The sequence below is a fragment of the Grammomys surdaster genome, unplaced genomic scaffold, assembly GCF_004785775.1.
Source record: "Grammomys surdaster isolate TR1022 unplaced genomic scaffold, NIH_TR_1.0 141, whole genome shotgun sequence".
In the NCBI taxonomy this organism is placed as follows: Eukaryota; Metazoa; Chordata; class Mammalia; order Rodentia; family Muridae; genus Grammomys; species Grammomys surdaster.
Genome location: NW_021604599.1, coordinates 7,391,330 through 7,401,082, shown reverse-complemented (window position 1 = coordinate 7,401,082; position 9,753 = coordinate 7,391,330). Strand labels below are relative to the sequence as shown.

At 43.4% G+C, this 9,753-nt stretch overlaps 1 protein-coding gene across 2 annotated transcripts in view; it reads left to right on the top strand.

Annotated features, from left to right (window-relative positions):
- The window catches only part of Dock8 (dedicator of cytokinesis 8), a 199,835-nt gene that overhangs the window by 24,219 nt on the left and 165,863 nt on the right, over positions 1-9,753 (top strand). The gene's annotated exons all lie outside the window — the stretch shown is intronic.

Genomic DNA, 9,753 nt, shown 5'->3' with positions numbered 1-9,753 from the left:
GGAGGAGGAGGAGGAGGAGGAGGAGGAGGAGGAGGAGGAGGAGGAGGCAGCTGGGGCTGATGTTTGGTGCAGTGTGGGGCACTTACTGAAAGAAAATTAGAATATCTCCATAGTTGGAGGTACGGGTATATATTGATAATTTAAAAATATTTATTTATTTTATGTATATGAGTATACTGTAGCTGTCTTCAGACACACCAGAAGAGGTCATCAGATCCCATTACAGATGGTTGTGAGCCACCATTTGGTTGCTGGGAATTGAACTCAGGACCTTTGGAAAAGCAGACATAGAGCCATCTCTCTAGCCCTGTATTGAAATTTTTAATACAGATGAATAGAAGTAGGTTTGCAGGATGATTAAAGATTGAATTGGGGATGAAAATTCAGCTGACATTTATCTTGTCACTTGGAACATGAAGACAGGAGAATAAGGAGTTCAAGGCCAGCCTGGGCTACACGAGATGCTGTTTGAAAAAAAAAACCAGAAATGAATTGGGAACACATGAAGTCTAATATGTTTATTGACATTCTCTGCAGTTTTATTGTATCCAAGAGAGGTTATTACTGGATATTTTTATGTGAAAGTCTGCATGTTATATATATTTACACTAATAAAGAAAAGAAAGCTTTAAAAAGACCTGATAACATTTTAAAAGACCAGAAAATTGTATTATGACATTGTTTTATTGAAAAATAAACATGTACATATCTCTCTGTGGCAATGACCAGATGAATACATATGATAAGGGCTGGAAAGGTGTATCGTAAGTGTTATCCCTGTCGGGTGAGACTATTCAAGGTTTTGATTTATATTTGGAGTTTTCAGATATGTATGCAGATATTATGCTCTCGAGGGTACATTTAATATCAGGATTCCTCTATGGACAAATGAAATAAAGGTGGTATGGATACATTTCTGAAATCTTAATTTTAATAATTTAAATTTGAAAGTTAGTTTTGAGAGAATGAGTTTGAATTTCTCTTACAGGGCTTTTCTTTAAGAATCCTGCCCTGGCCAATTCAGATGAATGTAAAGTATTTACCATTTCCACAGGGCAGTTTGAGACACAGTCTTGGAATTTGAGACCTAGGTCATGGAAAATATTGATTAGGAAGTCATCTTTGAGGTGGGAATAGGGACTGAAGAATGGGTACGTTTTTGGGGGACCATTGATATGGCCCAACAGGTAAAGGCACTTGCCACCAAATCTGATCAAATGAGTTCAGTCCCTAGGATTCTTATGGTAGATAGAAGGAACTGACTCCTGCAATTTTTCTGACTTTCATTGTGACACATACACACCACACACACACACACGCACACAGAATAATTTTCTCCTAAAGATGTACAGTAAGAAAACAGAAAGAATGGACTCAGGACCCAAGTCACACCCAAACTGTGAAGAGGAGGCACAGGGTGGCCAAGGTATGGCAAACTGGTACATGCTCTAGGAAATGGAGCTGGTGCAGCAGCGTATAGCCAAATGCCAAGGGTGAAGCAGGAGCATTGGCTTTGCCCTTGTTGGTTCATGGAATCTCCAGAGACAGCAGTTTTAGGGACTGTTCGAGGAAGTCAGGTCTCAGAGGGTTAGAGGTTGAGTCAATGCAGAGGAAACAGAGGAAGCTGAGAGAGGCCACTCCTTTTAAACATCTGTACAGACAGAAAGAAGTGAGACAACGGTAACCAGAAACTCTAAGGAGGCTGCAACGTTACACAGACAGAGCACCACACAGAAAGGATGTGCGGGATTGAGAAAGAGGTTCTTTTTTTTTTTTTTTTCCTTTTTTGGTTTTTTGAGACAGGGTTTCTCTGTGTAGCCCTGGCTGTCCTGGAACTCACTCTGTAGACCAGGCTAGCCTCGAACTCTTGAACTCAGAAATCCGCCTGCCTCTGCCTCCCAAGTGCCGGGATTAAAGGCGTGTGCCACCACCTCCCAGCGAGAAAGAGGTTCTTTAGTCTATTAAGTAACTAGGTGTGGGGAGGCAGAGGCAGGCGGATTTCTGAGTTCGAGGCCAGCCTGGTCTACAGAGTGAGTTCCAGGACAGCCCAGGCTACACAGAGAAACCTTGTCTCGAAAAACAAACAAACAAAAAAGTAACTAGGTGTGGATGAAGGTGGTTAGCATACTTGATGCTGGCCAGTGAGTAACAAATGCTAGCATTTGTACTAGCATCGAGGCTTTAAAAATCTAGTTGTTTACAGAATACTGGGTCTCATTATGGTGCCTTCAAATGAAGTAGAGTGATATACGTTGTGTTTTGCTCATTACCTTCTCTTGTCCTCTCTCTTCCCTTTTGCTTGTCCCCTTCAAACCTCAAGTAGTCTTCCTCTGCTTCCCCTGCCTCTGTCTCTCTGTCTGTCTGTCTCTCTCACCCATATTCTTCACATGAAAGAAACTATGCAATACTTGTCTTTCTTGTTGCAATACACTCTTGTGTAACCCTCTCTTTGTTCTCTTCTTCCCACACAGCCTCCTTCTACTTTCACAGCGTTAAGAGTTCTAACAACAAGTAATAACATTCTACTTACATGTCTTCTACGTAGGAGATTCTGTGACATCACACCTTCATAGACAGCATTGCCTTTAAGAATGTGGTACTCATTTTAGTTTTCTTACGTTAACTTCCTGAGTCTGGAGAGATGGCTCAGTGGTTAAAAACCATGGTTGCTCTTCCAGAGGACCTGGGCTTGAGTGCCAGAACCCACATCGCACCTCACAGTCATCTCTAACTAAAATTCCAGGGCATCTGTCTTGGTTACATCTCATTATGCTGACCAAACACCATGGCCAAGGCAACTTATAAAAGAAAGTATTTAATAGGGTTTGTGGTTGCAGAAGGTTAGAACCTGTCACGGCAGAGCAAAGACACAGTGGCAGAACAGCTCAGAGCTCACATCTTGATTGAAAAGCAGGAGGTAGAGAGGATACTGGCAATGACACAAGTCTTTAGAAATCTTAAAGCCCAGTGACATGTCTCCATCAACAAAGCCATATCTCCAAATCCTTCCCAAACAGTTCCACTAACTGAGGACCAAGTATTTAAACATACGTGCCCACAGGATCCAATGCCCTCTTCTGGCCTTGGTGGACACCAGACATGGATGTCGTACTAAGAGATACATAGAGACACAATACTCATAAGAATAAATAATCTCGAGAGAAAAAAAAGTAAACCTGTCTTCCTCTGTTTGAAGTAGAAAATGAGAGTAATTTTTATTCTGATACACACACGTGAGTTCACATGTTTCACTGTCAAGAGTCCTGAGTTCTGGAACATGAAATCATTTGATTTAAAGAGAAGTCTTTTCAGATATAATCGAGCTAAAATTATCCTGTGTAAGGCTAGGTCTCAAGTCCCATCACTGGTGTCCTGTGGGAAGAGCCTTAAGGGTAGAGGCGGCCATTGGGATGACTGAAGCATGGTGGCTATTTTTCCACAATCCAGGGAATGTCAAGGATGCCAGACAGATGCTACCAGATGCAAGAAGGCTTCTTTGTGGTACCTTCTCAGCAAGCATGGCCTGGCTGACACTTTGTTTTGGCCGTTAGCCTCCAAAGCTGTGAGAGAACAGTGTCTGTCATTTTAGGCCCAGTTTGTGGTAAATTTCTCTGGCTGGCCTAGGAAACTAATCCATTCTAAAGTTTGGCAAGTTAAAGCAACAGCTGTTTTTGTTTCTCCTGTTGCAGCGGTCTGCCTGTTTGGGTTGGGCCAGCTGCTTAACTCTTCTGCAGGTTTCAGTTGGGGGAGTTATGTCACAGCTACCTGGGTCGCAGGGGTGAAGTGGGAAGATGGCCTCCTGCAGGAGTCCAGGGCCTCGATGCTGACTGTTGGGACCCCCTTCCCCCCTCCTGGGGTCTCTTGGGACCCCCTTCCCCTCTCCTGGGGTCTCTTGATCACACCTGGCTTTCTAGCGTCCTTACAAGGAACATGAATATTCTAAGAGGACCAGGTGGAGGCTTCCTGAGGCTTATGTCTGGAGCTGAGCTTCAGTTGTCTCAAGATCAATTAGGATGATGCTATACAGTGCTTGGCCCTTTTACTCTATCATATATGCTATGGAGGAGTTGATCCTTTCCTTGCCATCACATATGCTGGGGGGAGTTGATCCTGTCCCCATGACAACCTTCAAATGGTGTAAGCTGAAGGTCTTCTTACCTTTCCCTGTTAACATCATAGTACTCATTTTATGGGTAGGAAGATTGAATGGGTGGCACTGACTCCCTTAAAGACATCAGTGAGTCACCCTTTGTGTGAGACTCTTCAGTCCATGGGAGACACCTTTGTGTCTGGAAAACCAGATCACAGCTCTGCCTGGAGGCAGGTGAACACACTTAATAGCTTCTTGGGTTTCTCTGTAACCCCATAATTACCCTGATGGAGCCCAGATTGCCCAGCTGTCTGAAACAGAATGGAGTTTAGGGGGTATCAGAGAGAAAGGGACCGGAGAAGTGTCATAGTCACTCAAAAGATCTGGATATGGGGCAGGATTTGCTGGAGTATGATCAATAGCGGCTGCAAGCAACAGTCAGACTGTAGAGAGATTGTCTAGTTTTTCTTCTCATTTTTACTTGGTTTTTTTTTTTTGAGATAGCTTTCTTTTAATGTAGTCCAGGCTGGTCTTGAACTAACTTATAGCTCAGGCTGACCTCAAATTCATTGTGATCCTCCTGAGATTATAAATGTGCTGACATTTTAGGTGTATGCTGCCCTACCTGACTCTGGTTTTTGTTGTTGTTGTTGTTGTTGTTGTTGTTTTGTTTTGTTTTGTTTTTTGTTTTCTCAGTAAGAATCGCAGTGTTAGGGCCCATGAGATCCCTCAGCAGGTAGTGTTCAGTCCAAGGAGATGACAAGAGAAATGACTCCACAGAATTGTCTTCTGACCTCCACACATGGCACACATGCACACACACCCGCACACACATGCACATGAGCGCAGGCACATGTACACGCACATGAGTGGGTGCACATACACACATACACAAGCACATATATGGGCACTCATATATACACAGTGTGTGGGGGGGATTCAAATTCAAGCATCCGGTAGTGGGCCTACATATGCATGGTTCATGTGTGGATGTCGAAGACACAGTTAGGACATCTGTTCGCCCCTTCCACAGTGTGGGTATTGAACAGGAGTTATCCAGCTTGAGAGCAAGCGCCTTTCCCAGTCTCACCGTATGGCCAGCCCAGCTGCTTCTGTGTCATGCTCTGCTGTGGTGGTGTGGCTTTCAGGTTACTCTGGCATCATTCACCAGGTGACTAGGACGGCGACGTAGTTCTTAAATTCCTCAACTTGAAAATAGTGTAAGAAGTTTCCTTTGGGCTGCTAGTCAGGACTGTTGCTAAGGTCCGTTGATACATGGTGTGTATGTACTGGGGAGGAGGGGGATGATGGACGGACAGGGGTCTATGGTTCAAGCCTGGCAGCCAGCTCCATCAACCACTCACCCTTGTGAAAAGAGAACATGGATCTCTGGCCGTCAGGTAGACGTCTGTGTCACAGATTACAGTCACAAGGAAGGCCTCTGTCTGGCTTACTGTTGGCTGATAGATAACAGTGGTGTGGGCTGCATCACAGGATCTGAGTCAGATCTCCAAGGGAAGCAACAATCAGAGAGCCTCGTGGAGAAGATACTTAAGGTGCTAGAGGAAAACAGTGAGAATTCAAGATGGATTTGTAAGTCAGGAGTGGATAACCTGGTTGGGGGTGGGGGGCCCCCCAGTTAAAGTCTGACTACAGTCAAGAGTACCAGAAGCCCCTAACTGAACTCTGAAAATTGTACTAACTGCTAAGGAACCAGATGCCTGGCTGTTTTGTTTTGTTCCATCTTTGTTTGTTTGTTTGTTTGTTTGTTTGTTTGTTTTTTCCCTTAGAACATCTGGATTTAAAATGTTCTAGGAAACCTTACAACACTGATACGTTTCTAAAGCAGCTTCTCTGAGATTGATTTTGAGTTCCTACTTGCCAGGAAAGGAAGCCTGGCAGTTCTTCCCTGAGAGGAAGAGGCGTTCTGAAAGTTCGCTCCTGAGTGACTTTTGCTACAGGCTGCCTCTGGTCTTCGACAAGAGAGCTGAGCTGAGAAGTTGAGTCATTTTTCTCTCCATGACTGGGTCTCCTGGGTTAGCTGACTCCTGCTTTATTTACAGTTGAGTCACAAACTGCTCAGTCTTCCCAGTGAGTGATAGATGCCACAGTAATAGTAACGACCGCAGAAAACAGTGTGGCCCCCTGAGTCGGAGTCCAGGGTTACATATGAGATAGAAATGAACAGAACGCTACAGAGCAGAGCTAATAGGGAGATGTTGTGACTGGCCCTGAGGAGAGCAACTACACGGATAGACCTAGACTGAGATCTGCTTACTAGCCCCCTTCTCTTTAATAAAATGGAAACTAGCTTGTTATTCCAAAAGATATGAGTTAGTTATACAACAGGGTGAAGGGAATAGAAGCAAAACTTTTTAATATAAAAATGATTTCCAGTTATTGGACCTAAAGTTCACCAGTTTTCACATCCTTGATATAACACACACACACACATACACACACACACACACACACACACACACACACACACACACACGATTTTTACAAACTTGGAAGCATGTTCACACAATATTTTCTAACTTGCTTTGTTATTTAAAGATGCAGCAGCTTTTCTTGTCATTCAGTACTCTTGGCTTACATTTCTAAGGAATGTGAAACGTTCTCCTGGGAGGGAGTGCAAACTTCCCCTAATTCTCTATAGAGCTGCATTGGTTTTCAGTTAATCATCATTAGAAATGCACTGTGCTAGATACATGTATGCTATCATCTTTGCTTACATGTGTGTGTGTGTGTATGTATGTATGTATGTGTATGTGGGTGTGTAGATAGATGTGTGGGTATAGGTGGGCAAGCATGTATGTGCAATGCTTATGGAGGCCAGAGGATAGCCTTGAGTGACATTCCTAAGGTTCCTTCTCCTCTTCTTTCTTCTTTTTTGAGTCTGGTCTCTCCTTCATGTGTAACATCAAATAAGCTAGGCTGGCTGGTTAGTGAGGCCCAGGATATGCCTGGTTCCACCTCCTCAACACGGATTACAAAAGTGAACACTACCTCACTCAGCTTTTTGTTTTGTTTGTTTGTTTGTTTGTTTGTTTACCTGGGTTTAGGCAATCACACTAGTCTTCGTGCTTGCAAAGGCAAGCATTTTAGAAAGCAACTATCTCCCTGGCCCCTTTACTCTCATCTTCAATGATTCCGCAGGATAAATGCTATAGTGGTATCTTGGGTTCAGATGTATGCACTGGTGTATGTGGCTGTTCTGGCCTCCTTTGGAAGGGCTCATGTGGCATATATTTTTAACATGAAGTTTAAAGATTTTTTGAAAATTCTGGCCCCTCTAAACGTTGCCTTAGTTATTAGGGTAAAAGCCAATTCTATTGCCTTAGCTTCCTCCATGTTGGGTTTACAAGTCCATGCCACCACACCTGCTGAAATCTTCCTGTGTTGTGGTGGCGATCATCTCGACATTTTTCCATACTTCATTTCCAGTATATTGGCATCCTGAGTTCCACAATCACCTCAAGCTTACAAGCTTCCTGCCTCAGCCTCCTAACAGATTCAAAAATAATTATTTTATAAGTATCTTTAGAAGAAATTAACCTTAAAAGTTTAAATGGAAATCATTATGATAGTTGAATCAGTTAACCTAAAGGTGTCTTTGATTTGGACAAATACTATTAATTCTTCAAGCTTCCTGATGGCTACAGCTTTTTAAACAATTGTTATTCTGCCTAATTTTGGTTCTATTTGAGGGTGTCTTAGTTTGGGTTCTATTGCCGTGAAGAGACACCATGACCATGGCAACTCTTATAAAGAAAAAATTTAACTGGGGCTGGCTTGCAGTTTCAGAAGTTTAGTCCATTGTCACCACAGTAGGACATAGTGGTGTGCAGCCCAACACGGTGCTGAAGGAGGAGCTGAGAGCTCTATATCTTGATCCACAGGCAGCAGAAGGAGACCATGTGTCATACTGGGCATAACTTGAGCATATGTGACCTCATATATGCCCGCCTCCACAGTGACAAACTTTCTCTAACAAGGCCACACCTCCTCCAATAAGGCCACACACTTCCAAAGAGTGCCACTCTCTATGGCCAGGCATTCAGACATATGAATCTATGGGAGAGATTCCTAGTCAAGCCACCACAGAGGGCATCATATGAATTACTATTCTAGCTATTCCCAAGAATCTATAAAGTAGACATTTATAGGCAACCTATACGTATTGAAGAGAATAAAGTTATGCAGAATATGAGAGGAGAAGAATAATCTAACCTGCCCTGAGCCTTGTGAGCTATAGTAATGACTGGGTAGACACACCCAGTGGTGTAATAATGGCATGGACATCATGGGAGTAATCAATCGTTTTATAACTGGATTTAAGTCCTGCACCACAAGATGAAAACCAAAGCTAGCACCCAAAACCTGTGACTAGACAAGTCATAGGCTCTAGGGGAAAGTTCACTACTATGATTCTGTTAAGTGGATATGTTGTTAAACTGATTCCTAATAACTTACCATTACACCCATAGACTAATATGTTTCTCAGCCCTCATTAGAAAAGCTTCTTATTGTAGCAGATGACTATTAGTACAGGCCATGGTGCATAGAGTAATAGGCTTAGGCATACTCAGGCCTGAAGGTGACCTCTGGATCATACCCCCCTTTTCCAGGGCTCAGGGAGTATTGCAGAAGAGGGTGGGAAGAGCAAAAGCCAGAGACGGTGGGTGACTACAAGGAGACGATGTCTTCTGGACACAGCAGGGCATCCACACATATGAACCCACAGCAGTTATGACAGCACACACAAGTCCTGTTCAAGCTCAAGCCTGAAAAACAAAACAAAAACTAAGCATGGTGAGAGGCAGTCAGCAGGACATTCCACCCCCATTCAGGAACTATTGGCAGTTGATAGGTGCTAGGAGAGGAAGGGTCAGTTTTCCTTAAAAATGTAGCCCTGGGTAAGTCAACCACACTGCAGTAGGAGGCCACTCATCCAGGCATATACGGGTTGCATACATTGGACTTGATAGGTTTGGGGTGGGGCGCAACACAAAGTTGGGTGGGTAGTGAAGGAGGGTAGACCTGAGAGGAGTTAGGGAAGGGGACTATGATTAAAACATATTATTTGAAATTCACAAAAAACTAGCTAAAATCACTTAGGATAACCACTAATTAATTTTGCATAATTTCTTCTTTATAACCAAAGCTGCGCACCAGTTACATTTAAGCCTAATGTCTGAATGGTATTCTTAGTTATCATATTCATTCGTGAGAGACTGGTTCCAGAGCACCAATGTGTGCGCCAGACACTGTTAGAGTTTGGTATGGAAAGCTTCTGCTCTCACAGAACTCCCACTTGAATGGTGACATGTACCCAGTAACAAATCCATACCCAAGGTAATAGCAGGCAATGTCCTTGTTCCTTACCTGTTAACTAGAGAGATAATATTCTGAGTTTATATGAGGCTGTGTGAAAGTTATTTACATTGTAAGTTTTTAAATGTGTGTTATTAAAGTTGTGTAAATCCTTAAGTTCTCACATGAGGAAGAAATTAGCAAACTATCTTACATTCAAGGAAAGCGCTCTCTCTCTCTCTCTCTCTCTCTCTCCCTCTCCCTCTCCCTCTCCCTCTCCCTCTGCCTCTCCCTCTCCCTCTGCCTCTGCCTCTGCCTCTGCCTCTGCCTCTGCCTCTGCCTCT